Source organism: Microcaecilia unicolor, chromosome 1 (genome assembly GCF_901765095.1).
Source record: "Microcaecilia unicolor chromosome 1, aMicUni1.1, whole genome shotgun sequence".
In the NCBI taxonomy this organism is placed as follows: Eukaryota; Metazoa; Chordata; class Amphibia; order Gymnophiona; family Siphonopidae; genus Microcaecilia; species Microcaecilia unicolor.
Genome location: NC_044031.1, coordinates 497,466,099 through 497,492,099, shown reverse-complemented (window position 1 = coordinate 497,492,099; position 26,001 = coordinate 497,466,099). Strand labels below are relative to the sequence as shown.

The following is a 26,001-nucleotide window of genomic DNA, read 5'->3' as shown; positions in this document are numbered from 1 at the left end:
GATCGGATCACAGAATGTCATCAGTAAACTTAATATACTGTTTCAACACCCGTTTGACATCCAAACGCTTCAAACGCCGCTGCTCCTCAGACCCGGAGAAAAAACCTAATACAGGCAATACCATGAAAACAAGTCACAACCTTGGGAAGAAAGGAAGGAATTGGCCACAAAACTACCCGATCGGAACAGAACTTCAAAAACGGTGATCTACACGACAGCGCCTGCAACTCCGTAACTCACCTAGCCGAAGCAATGGCCACCAAAAATACTGTCTTCAGAGTCAAGTCCTTCAGAGAACAGGACGACAAAGACTCGAAGGGAGGCTTAGTAAGAATCGAAAGCACTAAATTCAGATCCCAATGAGGAAAAGAACATTGAGATGGGGGATGAAGGAGATTAACCCCTCTCAAAAAACGCAGTACATCCGTATGACTAGCTAGAGACCTCCCTTGGACACGACCACGAAAACATGTCAAAGCTGCAATCTGCACTTTAAGAGAAGCCAAAGCAAGACCTTTGTCATAACCCTGCTGCAAAAAATCCAAAATTTTGCGGAACAGAGGCACGAAAAGGAGACTAGTAGACTAAACTCCTTACACCATGCCTCAAAAATCCTCCAAGTGCACACATAATTCAAAGAGGTAGAACGGCGACGAGAGCGAAGCATAGTAGCAATGACCTTAGCGGAATAACCTTCCTTAGCTTAGCCCTCTCAAGAGCCAGGCTGTAAGACAGAATTGACCCAGATCTGGATGAACCACCAGGCCCTGCGTCAACAGATCTTGCATGACCAGAAGCCTGAAGGGAACATCTAGCAGAAGACGCCGCAGGTCAGCGTACCACGGTCTGCAAGGCCAATCCGGTGCTACTAAGATCAGACGCGCCCTGTGAGTCTCAACCTTCTGAACAAGATGCCCTATCAGAGGCCATGGAGGAAAGGCATACAGTAGACCGGTTGGCCAGGATTGAAGAAGAGCGCCTATGCCCTGCGCTTTGGGATCCTTGCGACGACTGAAGAACAGAGGAAGTTTTGCACTGCAGGCAAAGGCAAACAGATCTATCCTGGGACACCCCCAATGATTAAGTGAAGTGGCGTTTCGGCAACTGGTCAGAGACCTCTCTCCGGGATCGAGCAAGTGATGACTGAGAAAATCTGCTTGAACATTTAGGACCCCTGCCACGTGAGCCGCTGATAGTGCTACCAGATGGACCTCTGCCCACTGGAACAGCAGCGACGCCTCTCGCTCCAATGGTAGGCTCCTCATCCCTCCTTGCCAATTGATATACGCTACCGCGGTGGCATTGTCTGACATCACCTGGACTGCTCCGCCTCTCAGAAGATGAAGAAAACCCTGGCGCGCCAGACGAATTGCTCTGGTCTCTAACAGGTTGATTGAGAAAGATTTCTCCTGATGAGACCAGAGACCCTGAGCATACTGTCCCTGACAGTGAGCTCACCAGCCTTGGAGACTGGCATCTGCCGTCACAACTATCCAGCTGGGCTGATCTAGAGGCATACCTTTGGTCAGATTGGCCTCTCGAAGCCACCATCGAAGATTGGTCTTCACCTGGAGCAAAAGTGGTAATCTCTGATGAAGAGAATCTGTCTGCGATGACCATCTCGACAGAAGTGACCTCTGGAGAGTCCTCATGTGAGCCCTGGCCCAGGGCACCACCTCGATCGTTGCTGCCATGGATCCCAGAACCTGTAGATAGTCCCTTGCTGACGGTCTCGAATTCTGCAAGAACTGACGAATCTGAGACTGCAGCTTGAAGACACGTACCAGCGGAAGAAACACACGGCCCTGCCTCGTGTCGAACAGGACTCCCATATACTCTAACAACTGAGAAGGCTGAAGACGACTCTTCTGCATGTTGACTACCCAACCTAGGGACTGTAAGAATTCTACCAAATGAGCTGTCACCGGAACACTCTTGTGGTAAGACTTTGCCCGGATCAACCAATCGTCTAAGTAAGGATGGACAAAAATGCCTTCCATTCTGAGAGCCGCAACTACTACGACCATGACCTTGGTGAACGAACGAGGAGCGGTCGCAAGTCCGAAGGGAAGAGCCCGAAACTGAAAGTGCTGACCTAGCACTGCAAAACGGAGGAAACGTTGATGTGCAGGATAAATAGGAATATGGAAATAGGCTTCTGTAAGATTGAGAGAAGTCAGAAACTCCCTGGACCATACCGCAACAATGACGGACCGCAAAGTCTCCATACGTAACGAGGGCACCTTGAGCTCTCGATTGAACGCCTTGAGTTCTAAAATCAGCTGGACGGAACCCTCTTTCTTGGAACCAGAAAGTAAATGGAGTAACGGCCTTGACACTGTTCCGCCAAAGGAACTGGACAAATTACTCGGAGGTCCAGAAGTCTGCGAAGAGCATCTCTGATGGCTCCAGCCTTGATGTGAGAACGGCAAGGAGATTGTAGGAAAGTGTCTGACAAAGGATGAGCAAACTCTAAGGCGTACCCGTCTCGAATAACCTCTAGTACCCACTGGTCCAAAGTAATCTGGGCCCACCTCCCCCGAAATTTTGCCAACCGAGCACCTACTTGGACTAGAGGCTGGGCCCGCAAACCTTCGTTGTTGAGGACGGGAAGAAGAGGAAAGGGAATTCCCTGCCTCCCGACCTCCTCTACGACCTCCCCGAAAGGATTGAGTCCTTTGAAAAAACCTGGAACGTTGAACCGGAAAAACTCTGCCCGGCCAATAACGACGAAAATCATGGCCTCTACCATGGCCAGAACCTCTGGGACGATCCTCAGGCAACCTTGGAACCTTAGCCTCACCCAGGCTGTGCACCAGCTTGTCTAATTCTTCACCAAACAGAAAAGAACCCTTAAAGGGAAATTTACTAAGCTTGGATTTAGAAGCTGCATTCGCTGACCAGCCACACTGCCAAAGAGTATGATGGGCCGCGACGGAGAGAGCCATAGACTTAGAAGAAGCCCGAAGCAAATCATAAAGAGCATCTGCCAAAAAGGCCAAACCCATTTCCAACTTGGCCACTTCAGCATCAACAGCTGAAAGATCATCTGAAGAACGGTCCAAAACTCTTTCTGACCAGCGGAAACAAGCTCTCGCTACTGAGGACCCACAAATTGCAGCTTGCACTGCCAGAGCAGAAACATCAAAGGAATTCTTCAGCAAGGATTCAATACAGCGATCCTGGGTATCTCGCAGAGCCGTTCCACCGTCCACGGGAACTGTGTTTCACTTAGTAACTGTGGAAACTACCGCATCTACTACTGGAGGGCGCAAAAGGTCTTTATCCGAGTCAGGAACTGGATAAAGCCTGACCATAGATCTAGCAAGCCGAAAAGCAGAATCAGGAACCTCCCACTGAGCCTGAATAATATCCCTAATAGCTTGATGCATAGGAAAAGACCTTCCTGCTCTGCGAATACCCTTAACCAGCAAATCCACCTTTCTAGGCTCGGCCACGTGGACATCTTGGTCATCAAACGCAAAGTAGAAGAAACCTGAGAAATAAACTCCTGAAGGTTATCTTTATGAAGGTTCCTCCGCCGCAGGACGAGATTCTGCTCCATCTTCTGGCTGTTCAAGCTCCTCAGAAAATTGCTCCTCAGGTAACCATGCTTCCTCTTCTGAGGATGGCATTTCCTGATCAGACTGGATGGACCGTACAGGTCTTTCTCTGCCGTCATCTACTATGTTACTATGTAAAAGAAAAATCCTGCTCTGCCTCCACAGAGTGTCTGACCCGTTTTACAGCCAAAGAGAAGCCCTCCAGAGATCTTTTTCCTGGAGGGTCCACAGGAGCAGCTTTGTGCAACAGAAAGGCTTGGTACATCTGTACCATGAATTCAGGAGGAAATCCTCCTTCACCCGCTGACAAAACGAGAGTTTGAGCAGCGGGAAGAGGCGTAGCAGACAGAGAGGCCTGGGGCGCAGCACTCAGCGAGGCATCCAAAATGGCGGCGTTTCTCGCCGAAACCGACACTGGGAACAAGGGAGACGTGACCGCCGCTAAAATGCCCGAATCGGACACACACCCCGCCGACAGTGCCGACGATTTCGCGGCCCCTGCACCCTGCTCCACTAAAACCTGCATAGCATTGCAGAATTCACATACCCCACTCGCGCCAAGCCCCCCCGTCGCTGACAGACGGAACACCGGCAAAGTTTTTCTGACATCGCTGTCAGCTGTTCAACACCCGACAAAGAAGCAAAGGCACCAAGAAACTCAGGAAAAACAACGTAGGAGCTGCCCTGCTTGCTTAAATTAAATCCAAACGTGGCTCTGTTTGCATACAGTAGACCAGTCGGCCTTTTTTTTTCTTTTAAGTAGCTGCCTCTCCCTGCCTCCAAAGCTCTTCCCCTGAAGAACTTGAGGAAACTGTTTTTGTTTTTTTAATAAAGAATGTGAGCTTTCCAAATAACTAAAGGTTATCAATAGAAATCAAACAAAATAAAACATGGAAAAGAAAATAAGATGATACCTTTTTTATTGGACATAACTTAATACATTTCTTGATTAGCTTTCGAAGGTTGCCCTTCTTCGTCAGATCGGAAATAAGCAAATGTGCTAGCTGACAGTGTATATAAGTGAAAACATTCAAGCATTACTATGACAGTCTGACAGGGTGGGAGGATGGGGATGGGTAGGAGGTATGCATGGGGACATCAAAGCATATCATTGATATTCTAACAGGATGGGTGTGGTGTGGATAGGTGAGGGGTGGGGTGATCAACAGAGACATACAGCTTTATGGTTTATAATGGGCTAGGAACCCCAGATCCTTGTTAAGTCCTTTCTGTTGGGTGTTAAAATATTCAATCATTCTGACTTCAGAGGTCTTACGTTGTTGTATGGATTTAAAGTTACCTTTCAGTATTCTCACTGTGAAATCACTGGTACAGTGTCCTGGTTCTGTGAAGTGCTGTCCCACCGGGGTGGGGGCCCTACTGGCTGTATTGTTCATGTGATGTCAATGTAAATTGAATCTTGTCTTAAGCATCTGGCCTGTTTCTCCAATATAGCATCCTTCGTTACATTTTTTACACTGAATGATATATACCACATTGGAAGATGAGCAAGTGAAAGATCCCTTTATGCTGAATATCTTTCCTTTGTGGATAGCTGTGGGGTCCTGTGAAATATTTTGGCATAGTTTGCAACTGGATAAATTACAGGGATGTGTGCCCTTCTGTTCCTTTTCAGTCTGTGTTGGAAGTTTACTTCTGATTAGCTTGTGTTTTAAGTTGGGTGGCTGTCGGAAGGCCAGTACTGGTGGGGATGTGAATATCTCTTTCAGTAATTCATCCTCCTGGAGTATAGGTTGTAGATCTCTTATGATTTTCCTCAGTTTTTCCAGCTCTGGATTGTATGTCACTACAAGGGGGATTCTGTCTGTGGATTTTTTCTCCTTGTACTGTAGCAGATTCTCCCTGGGTGTTTTGAGGGAGGAGGCAATATTCTTGGAGATTATTTTGGGGTTGTAGCCTTTCTGTTTGAAGGATGCAGTCAGGCTTTTAAGGTGTCTGTCTCTGTTCCCTGGGTCAGAGCAGATACGGTGATATCTTGTGGCTTGGCTGTAAATGATGGATCTTTTTGTATGTGAAGGATGGAAGCTGGAGTTGTGGAGGTAGCTGCAGCTGTCTGTGGGTTTCTTGTATATAGATGTTTGTATACAGCCATCACTGATTGAGACTGTGGTGTCCAAAAAATTGACTTTTTCTGGGGAGTAGTCAATTTTGAATCTGATTGTAGGATGGTATGTATTGAAGGCAGAATAAAATAGTTTCAGAGTTTCTTCACCCTCCGTCCAAATCATAAAAATGTCATCAATGTACCGGTAGTATTTTAGAGGTTTGGTCTGGTGTGTATTCAGAAATGTCTCTTCCAGCTCAGCCATAAAAAGGTTGGCATATTGGGGTGCTGTCCTGGTGCTCATCGCAGTGCCCATTATTTGTAGATAGATATCATTGTTAAAGCGGAAGTAGTTGTGAGTTAAAATGAATTTGATTAATTTTGTAATAGTTTCTGGTGAGTATTGTTGGTCCAGTGTGGATTTTTTTAGGAGTCTTCCACATGCAGCTATGCCATCCGCATGTGGAATGTTGCTGTATAGTGATTCTACATCCATCGTGACCAGAAGGGTGTTAGGTGGTAGTTGCTTGATATTTTTCAATTTATTCAGAAAGTCTGTGGTGTCTTGTATGAAGCTGTTAGTTTTGTGTACGAGAGGTTTCAGAATTCCCTCTATGAATCCAGATATTTCTTCCGTCAGTGTGCCAATACCTGATATGATTGGTCTGCCAGGGTTTCCTGGTTTGTGGATCTTGGGTAGCAATGTAGAATGTGCCCACAGCAGGCTGGTTTGGTATGAGTTTCTTCAGGTGAGGTTGCGCTTGTGTAGGAAATGTTTTGATAAGGTCTTTCAGCTGTTTTGTGTAATCCTGTGTGGGGTCCTCAGTTAGTTTCCTGTAGTATTTATTGTCTGAGAGCTGTCTGTGCCCCTCTTCAATGTATTTTTGTATGTCCATAATTACCACTGCGCCTCCTTTGTCTGCGGGTTTGATGATAATGCGTTCGTTAGTTTGTAGGGTTCTTATGGCCGCTCTTTCTGGTGGGGTAAGATTGTACAGGATTCTCTTTTGTTTGTTGGAAAGTTGGGATTTCACCCTATGTCTGAAACTTTCTATGTAATTATCCAGCTTGTAGTTTTGTCCCTCCTGTGGGGTGAAATAAGTGTTCTTTTGTTTAAGACTGTATTCTGGTCTGTTTGGTGTCCCTTTATTATAGAAATGTGTTTTAAGGCGCATTTTTCTAAAGAATTCTTCTAGGTCTGAGTATAGTTGGATTTCATCTAGTTTCCTCGATGGGCAGAATGAGAGCCCTTTGGAGAGCACAGAGACCTCATGCTGTGATAATTGATGGTTCGAGAGGTTTATTATCCCCATTTGGTTTGCATCTGTAAAGGTGTGATCAGTATTCCCTGGTTTGTTTGGGCTCTGATTTTCACATGCCTCAGATGTGTATGTCTCCAAGGTGTCTGGGGATGTTGGTTCTGCAGAGCTGTAGCTATTCAAGGATAAGCAGTTTCTCTCTCTTTGATTTTGAAAAAGAGAATATAGCTTTATTTCCTTTTTGCGGATACCAATGTATTGTTTTTCTCCTTGGATGTTATGTAGGTCCTCTTTAAGTTGGTTCACAAGGTGTGGATGTAATTCCTCCATGTTCCTCATGATTACATCCCTTTGGGTTTGTATTATTCTTTTTTTCTTGTAGAGTTGATGTATAAGTTCATTTCTTAGTTTCTGACTAGTGCGTTTGCAGAGTAAAAAATGTAACGAAGGATGCTATATTGGAGAAACAGGCCAGATGCTTAAGACAAGATTCAATTTACATAGACATCACATGAACAATACAGCCATTAGGGCCCCCACCCCGGTGGGACAGCACTTTACAGAATCAGGACACTGTACCAGTGATTTCACAGTGAGAATACTGAAAGGTAACTTTAAAACCATACAAGAACGTAAGACCTTTGAAGTCAGAATGATTGAATATTTTAACACCCAACAGAAAGGACTTAACAAGGATCTGCGGTTCCTAGCCCATTATAAACCATAAAGCTGTATGTCTCTGTTGATCACCCCACCCCTCACCTATCCACACCACACCCATCCTGTTAGAATATCAATGATATGCTTTGATGTCCCCATGCATACCTCCTACCCATCCCCATCCTCCCACCCTGTCAGACTGTCATAGTAATGCTTGAATGTTTTCACTTATATACACTGTCAGCTAGCACATTTGCTTATTTCCGATCTGACGAAGAAGGGCAACCTTCGAAAGCTAATCAAGAAATGTATTAAGTTATGTCCAATAAAAAAGGTATCATCTTATTTTCTTTTCCATGTTTTATTTTGTTTGATTTCTATTGATAACCTTAAGAGTGGACTAACACGGCTACCACACTCCTCCAAATAACTAAAGAAGCCCGGCAGCAAAAAATATCAGGGAAGATATGGGGGGAGGGACTCCCCCCCCCCCCCCCCCCCCGAGTGTAACACCCCCAAGGTGCTACGAGACCCCCACGGGCCCTTGCCTCTGTAAAATAGGTTTGTTTTTGTTTTTAAAGATGCACAGAACTAATTCAGCTATACAATGAACCTTTTACAACAAAGAGAAATAAAGTACAGAATAGAAAAAGACTGAGATTGAAGGGCTCACCACCTTCCACCTGCTGGAGACAGAGATTACTGGATCTTTCTCTAGCTGGCAAGTTTTTTTCTCAGTCTCCACCTGCTGGAAGGCGTGCACAACCCATCAGTCACATTCTGGGCCGGTCCGGAGGGACGCTAAGGAAACTGTGGTTTACTTGGCTGCACAGGTCCACATATAGCAAACCTCGGAGTTTTCTCTATCTCCACCTGTGGTAGAGGGACACAACCCCCAAGTCTCTGGATTGATCTGTGGGACACTATGGAATACAGCCTTGTGGAATGGAAAGGCGTTCATTTTTGTCCAAATGAGATTTATAGTTGGTATTCTTGGTAATAAATATATCCACATTCTAGACAAGTTCAACACATCAGCATGTCCGTACTGGCAGTCTATGTTGAATGACATAGCAAGAAGAGAAGGCACCTAGTACTGGCCCTCAGACATGAAGGAAATGACAGTCCTGGTCATTCCACCTAATGTCAGCCTTAAACTTGAAAGGCTTTGACAGCAAGTTCATGTCAGTGTCTGAGGCGAGCAGTAAAAGCAAGCATCTTGGCACACTGGAATTAAAGTGACAGAGCTAGTCTTCTGTGCAGTTTTGAAGGTCCTCCTTCCACTCTAAAATGATGGTTAATTTAAACAGAATATTCAAAATACTGGGGTCAGTGTTCAGCGCTAGTTAACCAGGTAGGAGAAGCTCTTTGACCTTTTCAATGCTTTTCGAGTTGGGAGTGGTCCCAGAGGACTGGAGAAGGGCAGATGTAAGGAAGGGGTTGGGAACTACAGGCCGGTAAGTCTGACTTTTGTGGTAAGTAAATTAATGGAAACGCTTTTAAAACAGGGGTTCAGGATTCCAACATTTTCCTTTGCAGAGAATGTTTGGGGGATATGTGAATTTTCCAGGAGTGTTTCCCTTTTTGGACTCTGGGTAGGTCTGTCCTGATGAGGACTCTACATCCCCAGCGCTTGTTCATCGAGAAGCATTGTCATCCCTCATAGACCAGGTGTTGACGGTACTTGCAGTTTCCTTAGTGATGGTGAGTAAACCTCTAAGGGGGACCTTATTTTGAAGGGCCTGAAGGAGCAATTCCCTTTGCTTCCTGGGGTCCACAAACATCACCCTGCAACATGCCCACATTCCTTCATGCAGAAATCACCATTGGCACTCTATGGCAGAGTCAAGGGGCTAGCTTGGGAAGATATCTTCAAAGAATGCATGTGAACATTACATTTCAAATGAACAGAAAATTAGCAATGCTGCCTACACATTAATGGCATCACATTTCTCCACAATAATTACTGATTTTAATGAACTATTCTTCACTATCAAACACTTTTATTGTTATTGCTGATATGTATGAGAACATGCAAATAAGTACATTTAGCCTATGCACATATAATGGACAATTACGAGCTGAATGTCTAATAACCTGTGCTCCACTTTCATATGGAGAGTCAGTCACACTTGGTAGGGCTGCACACCATTAAAAAAGTAATGTGAAACAATGCATCAGTGGCAGAGAAACAGCAGGAGGAAATGAATATATAAATGCTGAACCCAGATGTGCAGCTGGAAGGAAAAAAGGACATGGGAGAAGTTTTGTGCTCCTTCTGGGGCTCTCAGGAGAGAATAATCGCTGTAGAAAGAAAAATTAAAAAAAACTTTGGTTATATCTAGCAGCTTGGTCTGGTTAATGAAGTAAGAAAAACAAAGGCTATGTGAGGTAACGGTTACTTTCCAAGAGCAGTGACACAGCTCTTGTAAAACTTTACTGTAAACAAAAAAACAAAAACAAACAAAAAAAAAAATATATATATATATATAATATGGTCAATCTTATTCATATGTGACCTCATCTCCGGAAACAATGGTTCACCCTACAAATACCCTAACAGTACCTCGGGTGACCCTTTGTAAAACTAACAGAGGTGAGATTCATTTATTAAAACTAGCTCGCTTTCTTGTTTCTAAAACAAGAAAGGAATTTAACTAAAATAAAAAAAACTCAGTTAAGCAAATGCTAAGTTCTGAAGCAATTGAATTTATTAACTTTCAAGTAACTCACTTTAACATGAAACTTTTGTTTTTCTCTTCTAGAATGACAACTATCTACTCCACCAACATTCAAAGAAACTTGTCAAATAAGTGTTTCTCTTAAACAACAGCAAACATATGTTCTTTTAACAAAATCAGAGCATTATAAATTCAAATTTTTTCCTTAAATTGTAAGAGCTGATTCTTTGCTTTATTTTGGTTTTTAGGTTCTTCTTTGGTCGTGCATGCAAGGTAAGTATGATGTCTGTAATTTGATTCTACTTCCCACCCCTGGTAAGTCTCTTTCTCAAGTGTTAGTAGTGAAGGATGAAAGGATACTTTCTTTAGCTTTCTTCTAATTCTTCTATCCTCTTCTTTCTTTACGTTGGGTACCATCTTCACTGGCCAGCATGAACTTGATAGTAGATCTGGCTAACTTGAACTTGATGGCAGATCCGCTTCACACACCTACTACTCTAACTCAAAGAACTTAAAGGGAAAAAACCTATTCCCTATATATATGGCCTTAAATTGTATACAGTTATTATTTCCTATTTACTAGCTACCCCGTGGAAATAAAAATATAATTAGGAATCCCTAAGCTTTAACCCACCCTCAATAAAGTTCCCAAAAGGAATTATAAAACCCCAAATTATTTTATAATTTATTATTTATTTATTTTATATCAATACCTGTTAGCAATTACCAGGCATTAACAATGTAATTCAGGAATCTCTTAACTTTCCTTGAATTTTTTAACCACTAGGAGTGGCCTAGTGGTTAGGGTGGTGGACTTTGGTCCTGGGGAACTGAGGAACTGTGTTCAAGTCCCACTTCAGCACAGGCAGCTCCTTGTGACTCTGGGCAAGTCACTTAACCCTCCGTTGCCCCATGTAAGCCGCATGAGTGGGAAAGCGCGGGGTACAAATGTAACAAAAAATATAGGAGTTTCAACTCATTTTCTTTTAAAATAGGTAATATTTGTTTGTCTTTCCTCTTTCAAGAAGATCAGCCAACTTAAAATTTAGACACTGAGTCAGCTGTTCCACTTAAACAACTCGGTGCTTTAGTTCCTATTAGAATGGGCTTTACAGACCTTAAGGTCACACCAATTCCAAATACATAAGTACATAAGTACATAAGTAGTGCCATACTGGGAAAGACCAAAGGTCCATCTAGCCCAGCATCCTGTCACCGACAGTGGCCAATCCAGGTCAAGGGCACCTGGCACGCTCCCCAAACGTAAAAACATTCCAGACAAGTTATACCTAAAAATGAGGAATTTTTCCAGTCCATTTAATAGCGGTCTATGGACTGAGATAAATTAAGGTAGTAAGGTTTAAATTTAGGTGAACTACCTCCAGCTCAGTCTCTCATTCACACACCTCAGAGCCAAAATCAACCGATCAATCTTTGTAATTAACTACTATAACTCTGTGCATACACACACCTCATCCAATCATGAATTACAGTTTTTCTCTACTTTTAAGTATTTTGTACAACTTTTATGGAGGGACACAGACTACTGCGTTCTTCCACATACTCAATACCCACCCAACTGTACTAAAAAACTGTTTAGAACCTAATGACGTCTCTACCCCGAGCTCGAGCTCTAAGCACGAGCCTCAGTCACTCTAAGCTCCCAACACATAAACACAGCATTTTCAAATTATATTAAATATTTTCTGAACATATATAAATAAACAGCTGTTTAAATAAATAAAAATATTAGTACCCTTTAGTGTTCAAGTGCCCAAAATATTTTTTTTCTTTCTGGCATGAGCCTCCTGCCCAGCTCTGTCACGAGCTAGCAACTGGCTCGTGCCTACTTTGCACCCGGCCCTCCTCCATATTCAGCATGTGCAGCGCTGATTTTGTGACCGGCCATTCTTAAAATAAAAATGAAAACGCTGTGAGAGTGCACTGGAGCACTCTCTCTGGTCCCTCACCGTGTCTCTATTCTCTTCGGAACCGGCTCTGTAGCTTAAATAGAGCCGGTTCCCTTTAAGAATAAGGAATCTCCGGAGCCTGCATCAAAAACGAACATCTGACATCATTACGTTGATGTCAGACGCCGACGCAGGGCCAATCAGAGCCCAGAACACTCCCCAAGCTTTCCCCGGGCTTCCCCTCTACCGATAAACAGCTGACGACTCCGATGCCTGCAGCCCCAGCCCTGCCAAAAATGCTGGCTGCCGCAGAACCTCGGACCCTCTCTTTCCAGCAGCCCCCCCTTGCGTAGCACTGCTCTCGCTGCCTCCTCCAATTCGGCCTGATATGGCCAGATCACCGCCTCAGCTCCCCTTCACTAAAGGAAAACGCCCCTGCGTTTGCCGACACTGTCAATGCAACGGCGAACACCGCTCCTTCCCGGACCTCAGCCACCTTCGGAGGCGTCCCAGGTACATTTTAAACTTTAACCCCTTGGTGGTTACACATAATTAGTTTTTTTTTGTGTATGTCACAAACAAAAACCTTCACAAGCTACAAAAAGTATTACAGTAAGAAGAAAAAAAACATAATTAAAATCTAGATGCACATAATAAAAGGGCTATGGATGCCTTGAATACCTCCTAGAGAAGATGCCAAGTATAAAAACTGTGATGAAAGTCAAAAATACATGGGATAAACACAGAAGATCTCAATACAGAAAGGGAATGGAATCAAAGCAAAACTTAAATCGCCCTCATACGCTGTATGATCCATCCAGTGTGCCCAAAAGGCAGCCAGAGTTGTACCTGCTGCTCCATCCTGACTGTATAGCCTCTATGCCCTGTTTAAAGTGTGAGCATGCATCTGAGATGCGAATGCAAATAATTGGAAAATGAGCTCTGAACCATCAAGAATTGGACATTAACATCCAATTATTGATGTTAATTGACACTCATTAACATTTACATGCACATCTGGATGCACCGCTATTCTATAAGGCACTTACTTTCAGGTGCATATCTCAAAAGGAGGCATAGCCATATGCGTGTCAGGGGCATTCCGAATAGTTTTGCATAGAATTACAAAATATTGCCTAACCACACCTAACTTTGGAACCGGCATTTATACCAGGTTTTAGCAGGCGTAAGTCTGCCACCCAAAAGTTAGGCACGGGATCCATACTAAATGCTACTCTATATAGACGATCATATCAAAACAAAATGAAAAAGTTAAAAAAAAAAAAAAAAAACCCAAGCAAAACTAAAATGTTCTGGATGCCCACCCTTATTTAACACCCGGCACAGATATTATCAATGAGTTTTCTTTTAAACTCCACTCCAGCTTTCATAACTTTCTGCCAAAATAAGCCTCATCCTGACCTCACTGAATTTAACGTTTTGATTTTTCAGATGATAAAGTAGGGTTCTCACCACTCTCACAAAAAGAGAAAATTATGTCTTACCTGATAATGTTCTTTTCGTTAGTCAGCAACACTGTTCTGAACCAATGGGTGTTATCCCTTCCTAGCAGCAAGTGGAGGTAGAGAAAACTGAATTTTGCCAGTGACATCACCAGAATAAGCAGAGGTGCTCCCTGGAACAATCCAGTATGCATCTGCCCAAGCAGCAGATGGTCCCTTTGTAACACACCCATTCTCCATCAACTACTGCAGGTGCAATGATAATTAAGCAAGCAAAACATCACAGAGTTGAACTCGCTACCCTGCATACAGCAGGATATAGCCATATCACAGGAAGCTGTATGGCTGCCAATCACAAAATGAATTTCTTTTTTTTTTATTTTTTTAAGCACTGAAAAGGAAGCACAGTGCACATACAGAACCCTGGGCCGAAGTCTTCCAAGGGCGGGACTTCAGAACAGTGTCACCGACAAAGAAAATTTATCAGGTAAGTATCAGCAAAATCCCAAAGTAGCGTAGAACAGTTAAAAGTGAACTGATTTTTCATTCTTTCAAAAAGTACAATGACCAGGGGATACTCGATGAAATTATATGGAAGTACTTTTAAAACAAATAGGAGGAAAAATTTTTTCACTCAAAGAATAGATAAGCTCTGGAACTCGTTGCCAGAGGATGTAGGAACAGCAGTTAGCGTATCTGGGATTTAAAAAGGTTTGGACAAGTTCCTGGAGGAAAAGTCCATAGTCTTCTATTGAGATAGACATGGGGGAAGCCCACTACTTGCCCTGGGATTGGCAGCTTGGAATGTTGCTAATATTTGGGCTTCTGTCAGATACTTGTGACCTGGATTGACCAGTTGGAACCAGGATACTGGGCTAGATGGACCCTTGGTCTGCCCCAGTATGGCTATTTTTATGTTCTTATGAGAAAAATGGCCATTTAACCCTACAACAGGTTGTAGGGTGGTAGACTTTGGAGTAATGTCAGGAAATTCCTTTTCATGAAGAGGTTAGTCGGTGCCTGGAATACCCTCCCAAGGGAGGTGATGGAGAAAAAAACTGACGGAATTCAAAAAAGTGCAGGATGAACACAGGATCTCTAACTACAAAATGAATGGTATAAAAAAAAAAAAAAAGAAAAGCCCAGAACTTAAATGGTTGCATGTGTGTTTGCATGTCGAGTAGCGCTTTAGTTGGCAACTCTGGCTGTGAAGAACCAAGGCCAGTCCTGGGCAGGCTTTTATAGTCCGGGTCCCATATATGGCAATCCAGTTTATGATAGGCTGGACAGGGCTTTGACAGAAACTCCAGTAATTTGGAACATGAGGACAGTATTAGGAAGACTTTTATGGCCTTTGTTCTGCAATTGAAAAGATGGATTTGGATAGGCTGGAGTGGGCTTCGACTGCAATTTCAGCAGTAAGGACAAGGCTGGGCAGACTTCAATGGTCTATATCCCAGAAAATGCCAAAGAAAGACAACAATCAAGCACTGTATATCACATTCATTGTTGGTTTAAGCATGACTTGATAATGAGTGTGACTGTTAGGCACACTGGATAGACCGTCGAGGTCTTTATCTGCCATAATTTACTATGTTACTATGTTATAACATTGCCTCCTAACCTATAACATTTTAATTTTCTCAGGAGTCTGTCATGAGGGATTTTGTCAAAAGCTTTCTGAAAATCTAGATACACTACATCAATCAGCTCACCTTTATCCATGCCTTAAAAGAAATGAAACAAATTGGTGAGGCAAAACTTACCTTGGCTGAGTTCATGCTGACTCTGTCCCATTAAACCATGTTTATTCTCTGTGTTCCATAATTTTATTCTTTATAATAGTTTCCACTATTTTGCCTGGCACAAACGTCAGGCTTGCCAGTCTGTAATTTCCCACATCACCCCTAAAACTCTTTTTAAAAACTGGCATTACATTGGCCACCCTCCAATCTTCAGGTACTATGGATTTTAATGACAGGTTACAAATCACTAACAGCAGATCAGCAATTTCATGTTTGAGTTGTTTCAGTCCTCTAGGGTGCATACAATGCAGTCCAGGTGATTTACTACTCTTTAATTTGTGAATTTGGCTCAGTATGTCTTCCAGGTTCACCATTCATTACCCTTGAAAACCATTTCTGGTACAGGTAGATCTCTTACATCTTATTTCGTAAATAGTCAGGACTAGGGTTGTGTTCCACAGAGAAAAAAAAAAGGCGGGTTTGCTCCTCATTCAGATATGGAGCCATTCCAAATGACAGAGGAAACTGGGAATAGCATCCCAAGACAGAACTGAACTGAGAGCAGAAAGGCACATATGGTGATATGGTCACCAGATGTAGCCAGAACCGTGCTCCACAGCCAAACACTGGGGCTGCTCTGCTTGTGGAAAGGGGAACTCTACTGTACAGACAGTAATGGAGCCATGCTCCACATGTACCATAGAAACAGCTCAACAGCCAAGAAAGAGCCTAATTCTGCTGATACCATAGAGCCACGAGCTAGCCAAGCAACCATAGCCGTACACTGAGATGAAGCGGTCACTGTGAGGCAATGGCCAACAATAGCCACAGGAAGTGCCGGAGGCAGACATTGCTGGAGCTGCTAACAGTGAAGGAGTGCCTGTAGAAACAAAAGACAACCATGGCGCCTGCCCAACAGAGAGAGGGCACTCAAGACAGCAGGAACTTGGCAGTGGGCAGTGACACCAGGCAGCCTGTCTAGCCCCCAGCAGGAGGGCTCCAGAACAGTGGCCATGAAAAGGTAGGTGAAAGTGCCACAAACTGTCTTCCGCCGATCAGCAGCAGAAAACAGAAGATTGCAACCCACCAGGTGCCCAGGGGGCATCCCACCCGGCACCCACTCCACGCTACAAGGCTACAGTGGCCTGAAGTCCAGTAGTTCAAGTACTAAATATCTGAAGGGCAATCACCCATGCTGGAACAGCCCCAAAGTGGCTAAAGGATGGAACAGCCCCAAGGTGGCTAAAGGCGCAGAGAACTGCGAGGTGGAAACAATGCTGAAGTCGAAGTCTATGAATGCAGTCAGGAGCTGAAAAAAACAGGTCAGACATCCGGCATCTAAGGCTCCCAATACCACATGGAATCGCCGCCTTAGGGAGACTATGCCGGGATGACCAACATGCCCCAAAACGCAGCGCACCACTAGATGCTCATGCAAACACAGGCCGCAAGCTGCCCCTGCATCAGGGGAGAAAAATGGCCATACCTCAGGAAGGAGAAAAAAAAAAAAACAGTCAGCATAGAGCCACAGCTACCGAAACAAGGAACCCCGCAATCCAGTACCAGTAAACACAGCTGAAGGCAGCAAATTCCCCTGCAAGTGCAGGCACAAGTCGAAGGTTGCCTATGCAGGCCAAGCAACCATGAGGAGATGTTGCTACTTAGCTCGAGGTGAGAAGGCAATACAATCCCCCCCCCCCCCCCCCCCAGGAAAAAAGCACAGCCAACATCAGCATAGCCAAGGCCTCAGAAAGAGAAGTGAGCTGTAGACTAAAAACGCATCAGGAGGAGCAGCCTAGAGAAGGCCGCCGAAGAGAAGGCTGCAAGGGCAGCCGAGAAGCCGAGAGTGACCTGGGAGCAGCAAGTTCCCGGCGTCTTCTGTGCGGAAATTTGCCATGTGATAAGGAACCAAGAGCCAAAATCACAAAGGCAGACAAAAACCTCCACTAAATAAAGGGAACCAGCGCTGTCCACACCACAAAGGCCCAAATGATGTGAAGACAGCAAAGATGAAAGAGCAATCCATTATTGAGGCCAGTGAACATAGTAACATAGTAGATGACGGCAGAAAAAGACCTGCACGGTCCATCCAGTCTGCCCAAGAAGATAAATTCATATGTGCTACTTTTTTTATTTGTACTGTCCTCTTCAGTGCACAGACCGTATAAGTCTGGCCAGCCCTATCCCCGCCTCCCAACCACCAACCCCGCCTCCCAACCACCAGCTCTGGCACAGACCGTATAAGTCTGCCCAGCACTATCCCTGCCACCCACCACCGGCTCTGGCACAAACCGTATAAGTCTGCCCAGCACTAGTCCCCCCTCCCAACCACCAGCCCCAGCACAGACCGCATAAGTCTGCCCACACTAGCTCCGCCTCCCAACCACCAGCTCTGCCACCCATTCTAGGCTAAGCTCCTGAGGATCCCTTTCTTCTGCACAGGATTCCTTTATGTTTATCCCACGCATGTTTGAATTCCGTTACCGTTTTCATCTCCACCACCTCCCGCAGGAGGGCATTCCAAGCATCCACCACCCTCTCCGTGAAAAAATACTTCCTGACATCTTTCCTGAGTCTGCCCCCCTTCAATCTCATTTCATGTCCTCTCGTTCTACCACCTTCCCATCTCCGGAAAAGATTCGTTTGCGGATTAATACCTTTCAAATATTTGAACGTCTGTATCATATCACCCCTGTTCCTCCTTTCCTCCAGGGTGTACATGTTCAGGTCAGCAAGCCTCTCTTCATACGTCTTCATACGTGAACAAAATGGCTGCCACCGACTAAAGAGAGGTACTGTTTAAAAAAAAAAAAAAAAAAGGGACTAAAATCACTCCCGCAACAGTACTGTCCTGAAAACACAGGCAAACCCCCAAACAGGTTGCTCAAAAAGAAACAGTGTACCGCTGCAGGTGCACTAACCCACACAGCACAGAGTGGAAGAATGAAAGCTCATACAATTTTGTCAGCCTTATCAGTACCCGCAGTCCTTCGGACACCAATCAGGTGGCTGAATCCAGACAGCTGCAAGAGTGCAGAGACACCACTTCTCTTCCAGAATGCCACATAAGCAGAAATCTGCTCTCTTCCATCATTTTTTTCAAAGCTTTGTGAGGAGGAAGAAGAAAGAACTGGCAGAAGAGGTGGGAAAGTGGGGGGGGGGGGGGGGGAACCTGGCACCACCAGGTGTACCCCAATTTAGGTACCTCTACTGGCCTAGACGCCCCCAAGTGCAACTAAACTAGGGAACCCGGAACAGGAGCCAGAGAAGCAGGAGAAAACAGGAGCTTCTGAGAGACCATCTGACACATGCTGGAGATAGAAAATACTGATTGATTGAACAAGGTGCATACCATCTTAAGTGGCAAAGTTCAGTTTGCCATTCTGTAGCTCTACCTGCTGGTAGATGGTCATAACCCACAAGTCTCTGGATTAGTCTGCTGCTGATGACAAGGAATAATCCATTATTTTTGCTCAGCTTCTGGCTCTGAAGGCTGCGCAGCATGCACTACCAGTATGCTCTACCACATGACAGACGCATGCAGGCCTGTCTGACTGTACCGGCCTACCTCAGAAGGGCTCCAGCACCTCTGCTGTCTCAAACTCTCTCTAGGTGTTCCTAAAGGGAAAGTCACTACTTATTTCTTTAAAATAGCACTGACCCCTGACAAAGGGCATAAAGCTAGCCAGGCCAATTGATTTTTTTTTTTTTTTGTATATGTACTGCCGAAGCGAGCACTTTTGGAAAGCCTGGGAGCTGCAGAGGGAGCCTCTGGGGGGAGAGGAGTACACTCAAACAGAATGAACGGGCAAGAGGAGTGGGAGAATGGTGACCCACCCCCCTCAGGCAAGGCCCCGCAGGACCGAGACAAAGCCTCATACAGAGACACTAGAAAGTGTGACTGGGGGCTTCATAGTCAAGCTCCGAGCTCAACCAGGTACAGTCCTGAGACTATGACCTTGGAATGGCCATTATGCTCAACCACGCTGTGGGGCCGCAGCCAGCAGAAAAGGAATTTAGGCCAGGAAAAGGAGAACCATCAGCACGATCTACCACCTGCTGAAAGTAGAGAAAGATACTGGATTGTTCTAGGAAGAACCTCCACTTATGCTGGTGATGTCACTGGCTGAATTCAGTTTTCTTTACCTCTATTTGCTGGTAGGAAGGGATAACACCCATTAGTTCAGAACAGTGGAGCTAACACTAAGGGCCTTGTTTACTAAGGTGCGTTAGGGCTTTTAACGCGCACACTAACCGTGTAGGCGCCTATAGGGATATTGTAGGCACGTACACAATTAAGACGCACACGTGGTTAACACACATTAAAAATGCTAACGCGCCTAGAACGTGGCTTAGTAAACAGGGCCCTAAGAAAGTTAAATTTTGAAAAAATACAAATAAAGGTAATCAAGCCAGCGAGAGTGGGATTCTATTTGTAGAACTGCAGATCAAAGACAGGCTGGATCTCCAGCACACAGAGATAGGTAAAGTTTTATTTTTCCTCTTTCCATTCCCTTTTCCATTCACTGAACAAAAAAATGGATACATTAAGAGACAAATGGCCACCATACACAGATGTCATGCAGCTGATGCTGATGTGGCAGAGAAGTGCAAAGGAGATTCTGAGGGGCATTTTCGAAAGAAAACGTCTAAGTTGGAATTTGGACGTCTTTGTAAAATGTCAAAATTCAGAGGCGGAGAAAAGGTCATTTTTGAAAAAAGATGGACGTCCATCTTTGTTTTCAAAAATACCATGGACGTTTTTGGATTTGGACATCTTTGATTTTCGGCCATTTTCAAACACAAAGACGTCCAAATGCAGGATGTCCAAAACAGAGGAGGAATGGTTTAATGGTTAGTGCAGCAGGCTTTGATCCTGGCAACATGGGTTCAATTCCCAATGCTGCTCCTTGTGACTTTGGGCAAGTCAAATGCACAAGGGGCATTGTTTGAATAGCACATCCAAGTCTGAATGTGGACTTTTTTTGTAAAACGTCCAAAATCAGAACAGGAAATGTTTTGTGATTTGGGGGAGGAAGGGGAGGTGATCCCTGAGTCCCTCCAGTGGTCATCTGGTCATTTGGGGCACCTCTTGTGTGGAGTAGAGGAGTAGTCTAGTGGTTAGTGCAGCAGACTTTAATCCTGGGGAAGTGGGTTCAATTCCTGCTGCAGCTATTCGTTATAAAAACAGGTCTAGCTCAAAACATCTAAGTTTTAGTCTCGGATGTCTTTGTATAGTCCCATTATTGATGAAAGACGCCAATGTCTTAGGAACGCCCAAGTCCGGCCTTGGACACGCCCCTAACACACCCTCTTGAGATTTGGATGTCCTTCTGACAGACGTCAGAGAAAGACGTCCAAAAAGAGGTTTTGATAATACTGATTTGGACGTTTCTGTGAGATAAACGTCAAAATGCTGACTTATGTCACTTTTTGGACATCTATCTCTTTTGAAAATGAGCCTGTATGTCACCTACATATAGGAGATGGAGGATATCTGGTCTCCCATCAGAAGCTCAGTGTTCTGCAATGAATTCCTATGGGCCTCTAAACACTGGCCCAATACCGTTGCCAGTCATGATTTACCGCCAGATGTGCACATCACAGCCTTGTCTGTGGCTCTCGAGTGTAAAGCAGCATCACAGTTACCTTTTTTGTGACTTAACTATGAAAACTTGTGAAAGACACAGGAAGACAGAAGCTTGGTTTATATTTATTAAAGCATTTTCTATATCACCCTTTGGAGGCCTTTTTACTAAGCTGCATTAGATTCCAGTGCGCACCTAATGCATCTTAAAATGGCATACCTTGGGACATGCTCAGGCCTCCTGCAGTAATTGCCAAATGTGAGTGTGATAATCGTGCGCTATTTTTTATTTTTTTTAGGGAACGTCAGGGGTTAGAGAGTGGGAATGCCTACGCTAAACAGCACATCTATATTAGCGTGCGCTAACTGCTCAGCAAATACCACGTGACCTCTTACTGCCTACAAAATGGGTGATGGTAAGTGCTCATGCAGTAATTTTTTTAAATGGTCACACGCTAATGGCAACATTAGTGCATGGCTATTAATACAAAAAAAAAATAGAAAATCGTCCATTTTCCCCTGGATTCTACATAGTGTGCTTAGATTTAGGCACCGAAATCAGCTTGGATCTATAACAACGCACAAAACTTAATTGGCTTGACAAGCTAATAAGCACTGATAACAGCACGTAACAAGCAATAATGAGCACAAATTGGCACTGATTAGAATTTAGGCGCACAAATTGCTAACAATGTGCACCGAACTTCTAACGCGCGGAGGCAAAAAGAGGTGTGGTTATAAGCGGGGAAATGCATTTCATGGGCATTCCAAAATTTAGGCACCTATAGAATATGGCCCAGTGTGCCTAAATCTACGCACTGAGATTTACAACAGGTTTTCATTGGCGTAAATGGATGTGTGCGGATATTGGCACTAAAATATCAACTAAGCATTTCTATAATTGGCGCCTAAATGTAGGTACCGATTATAGAATACGCTTAGTCGGCACTGATTTCAGCGTCGATATTTTAGGCGCCATATATAGAATTGCCTCCTTTAGGGCTACGATAAAAAGAGCCTTAGCGCACAGGAAAAACACACGTAAGGGTGTGCAGCCACTTTTTGTCACAACTTAGTTAAAGAATCCCTTCAACAGAAAATCAAAAGGGTTTACAACAATACAAAAACAAGAAATAGATATATCACAATATAATCAAAGAGAAAGGAAAAAATGGATCCATAGAACTGTCATTATTTCAGATCTGGAAGCAAACCATCCATCATATGCCAGTGCAAGTACATTAGGAAAAGCAAGGTTTACTGCCAGATTCTATATACAATGCCTTAATTTCCAAACAAAATCAAAGTGTATTCTATAACAATGCACATACCTTAAATGGTCAACTAGCTAATCAGCACTGTCAATTGGATGTTAAAGCAATTATCAGCACTAACTTACATTAAGATTTACCCACACAACTCGCTAAGCGTTTTCTGAAATATGCTGCATGTAAATTCTAAGTTACATAGTTGAAAGGGGGTGTAGGCATTTCTAAAACCTACATGCATTATAGAATACACCCGCTCTGCGCCTAATTTAGGCATTGGAATTTATGCCCAGTAAAACGTAGTGTAAATGACTGCAACTAAATTTGGTTGCTTGGAGAGGCACTCGGCGTAATTCTATATACCACACAGAAATTGAACCTATCCTATAAAATGTAGGCATATTTTTTTTCCTGCGCGGAATTTTCAGGTGCTATATATAGAATTTAGCCCAGCTCTAATGCAGTGGTGTACTTAAAAAACAAAACAGAAAATAACCACTGAGGAAATCTGAGATTGAAAGGAAAAGGTAGCATCAAAGATGACTGCAAGAATCCTAAACGTTCAGTGAAATCGTGTAACCAGAAAATTTTACAAGTTTTATACCAGTGCTGAGCCATTTTATATGCATGTCACCATACACATTTGTAGCTGGAAGCGTCTTTTTTTTTTTTTTTTTTTTTTTTTAACCAATCCCATTGCAGAAGCTGATAAATACTTCTTTGAACTATGAAGTCATAGGCACTGAGAAAAGCACTGAGGACTCATTCTCATTTAATGAACTATGCATATCTAGCCCTGGCATCCACACAAGAACCACCAATATTTCAAAGCTGCCTTAAATCTATGTTGTGTAAAAATAAAGAGCTGCACCAAGTATAGTACTACTTTTCATTCATTCATCATCTTTTAAGAGCTATGTGATTGGCTTTGTTTGGGAAAAAGATACAGGCAAAGGCATAGTTTGGGATGGGTATAAAGGGCAGCATGCCTGACCCAGATACTTTGGGCGCTAATGCTAAATTGGACCCTCTTCGCGAATGATTTCCTTACCCTTTGCCACCTCAAACTAAGAGCCTTGTTTACTAAGCCAAGCTGTATTATATTCCTATGGGTGTCTCTAGCATTAGCACACATAGAGGGGCATAATCGAAAGGGGCCGTCCATCTGTAAGGGTGCCCATCTCTGGGAACGGCCACGAGAAGGGGTGGTCCCAACTGTATAATCGAAAAAGATGGGCAGCCATCTTTTCTTTCGATAATACGGTTGGGACCAGCCAAATGCCTAGGATTTGAGCGGATTTGAGATGGGCGGCCTCGGTTTTCCGCAATAATGGAAACCGAAGGCGGCCATCTCAAAAATGAACAAATCCAAGGCATTGGATCATGGGAGGGGCCAGGATTCGTAGTGCACTGGTCCCCCTGACATGCCAGGACACCAGCTGGGCACCCTAGGGGGCACTTTTACAAATTAAAAAAAAACATTAAAATACCTCCCAGGTGCATAGCTCCCTTCCCTTGGGTGCTGAGCCCCCCAAACCCTCCCCAAAACCCACTCCCCACCACTCTACACCATTACCATAGCACTTATGGGTGAAGGGGGCACCTATATGTGGGTACAGTGGGTTTGGTGGGGGGGGGGGGGTTGGAGGGCTCCCATTCACCACCACAAGTGTAACAGGTGGGGGGGGGGGGGGGGGGTTGGGCCTGGGTCCACCTGCCTGAAGTGCACTGCACCCACTTAAAAACTGTTCCAGGGACCTGCATACTGCTGTCATGGAGCTGGGTATGACATTTGAGGCTGGCATACAGGCTAGAAAAAAAAGTTTTTAAATTTGGTTTTTTTTTGTGGGAGGGGGTTAGTGACCACTGGGGGAGTCAGGGGAGGTCATCCCCGATTCCTTCCGGTGGTCATCTGGGCAGTTAGGGCATTTTTTTGGGTCTTGTTCGTGAAAAAAAGGGGTCCAAAAAAAGCGGACCAAATTTTCGCTACGCCCGCCCTTCTTTTTTTCATTATCGGCCGAGGGCGCCCATCTCTTAAGCACGCCTCTGTCCCGCCTTCGCTACCCTTCCGACATGCCCCCGGGAACTTTTTTTCGTCTCCGCGATGGAGTTCAGTTGGGGGCGCCCAAAATCGGCTTTCGATTATACCGATTTGGGCGCCCACGGGAGAAGGGCGGCCATCTCCCGATTTAGGTCAGAATATGACCGCCCTTCTCTTTCGAAAATAAGCCTGATAGTAACATAGTAGGTGACGGCAGAAAAACACCTGTACATTACATCCAGTCTGCCCAACAAGATAAACCCATACAACAAGATAAACACATACTAAAAAGTTTGCATGCCTACAGCGCAGCTTAATAAATAAGACCCTAAGCAAGCAAACGATACCTATGGCTCAAGAGCTACCACCCAGCCCTCTGTAAATCCCATGGCACCAAGTCCACATTTGGTTCACGGAGCATTGTGAAAAAGAGGGACGGCTGAAGTACAGGAGCTGAGCTGCACCTTGTGGGGACTTTTCCCCCTTTCCCCTCCTTGCTTAGCCAGCCCTGCTTTCAAAGCTCTAATGTGACCTGCTCTCAAACCAAAGCATTTTCCATCCCTGGTCCACATCTCAACAAGATGCTGATAGGTTAGTTTCTTTAGAAGCTCTGCTCTGCTCCAACTTTCCAGGGCTTAAGAAATAAAATTAAGTTCCTTTTGGAAAAGGAAAGCACAGAAAAGTTATAACTACTAAATGAAGAGCCATTTCCCTTTTCTTCCCGCTGCAAGCTGCAGTCTTGAATGAAATATACATCTAGGTAGGAAACTGCAGTATTTCTTTTAACTGTCTCCATTCTACCACCATCAATTATTTTTTTTTTGCTAGAAATTCCCAAGTCAACGTCCTTTCTCCTCCTGACGGGGGGTAGAGTTGGTTTTGAAAAGCTATGTGACTTCCATTTTCCTGCTTAATCCTTGGCAAGAGGAATCCTCAGAGAGAGACAGCTACAGACAAGGGCTGGCTGAAAGATGATGAAAGAAGACATATGAGGAGCATTAAAATAATTTTATGGAGTTGAGCATTTTAAGTTATATTTTTTTAATTGGGTTTTAGCGTGCAAGATGCAGGGAAGAAGCAGTTCTTAAGTTACATATGTTTGCACCGTGCCTGCCATATTTAGCAAATGTCATTTATTTTTTTTTAACATCTTTGATTTTAGATACACCCTGATGGAAATAATAAAAATGCTGAAATATAAAATTCAAAAATGATGCATGTTAGTTAGCAAACTGCTGTATAGTTACATCGAGGTTTGATGGATGTTATAGGCAGAGCCCTGTATGACAATGTTTATGTTGCTGCAGTATCAATAAAAATCGTTTAAACATAACATCTTTGATTTTACTTTGCCCCTCCACTGCAGATTTGGGCAATAACAAGCCACAGTCCAGCATAGCTTTTGCTTCTCTCCACTCCATCTCCTTAAGCTCACAATCCAAATTTTAATGCATATAACAAGGCTATCCAAACTCTCCCCCAAAATGCCCTTGGAACCAGAGACATCTGAAAATTGCCTTCTCCTTCCCAATGGACAGACAAAACACGCTTATATCCTTCTTTGCACATCCTTTCCAAAACTGCTTCATCTTCATGCATTGTACCACATGCTGTCAAAGCGCAAGGTATAGAGGCCTTGGGAGTCAGATTGGACTTCTAGATACCTCAATCTATCAAGACTACCATGAACTAGTTCAGGAGTGGGCAACCTGTGGCCCACCATTGAATTTTATGCAGCCCACGAGACCATGGGAAGTAT

The 26,001-nt window shown here is 44.1% G+C and overlaps 1 long non-coding RNA gene across 1 annotated transcript; it reads left to right on the top strand.

The window, feature by feature from the left end:
- The first annotated feature begins 10,213 nt into the window (after positions 1-10,213).
- On the top strand, positions 10,214-25,540 carry LOC115460372. The gene is made up of 3 exons (XR_003940471.1): positions 10,214-10,501; positions 21,233-21,349; positions 25,071-25,540. It is a non-coding gene; the product is annotated as an uncharacterized LOC115460372 (long non-coding RNA).
- Positions 25,541-26,001: the final 461 nt, after the last annotated feature.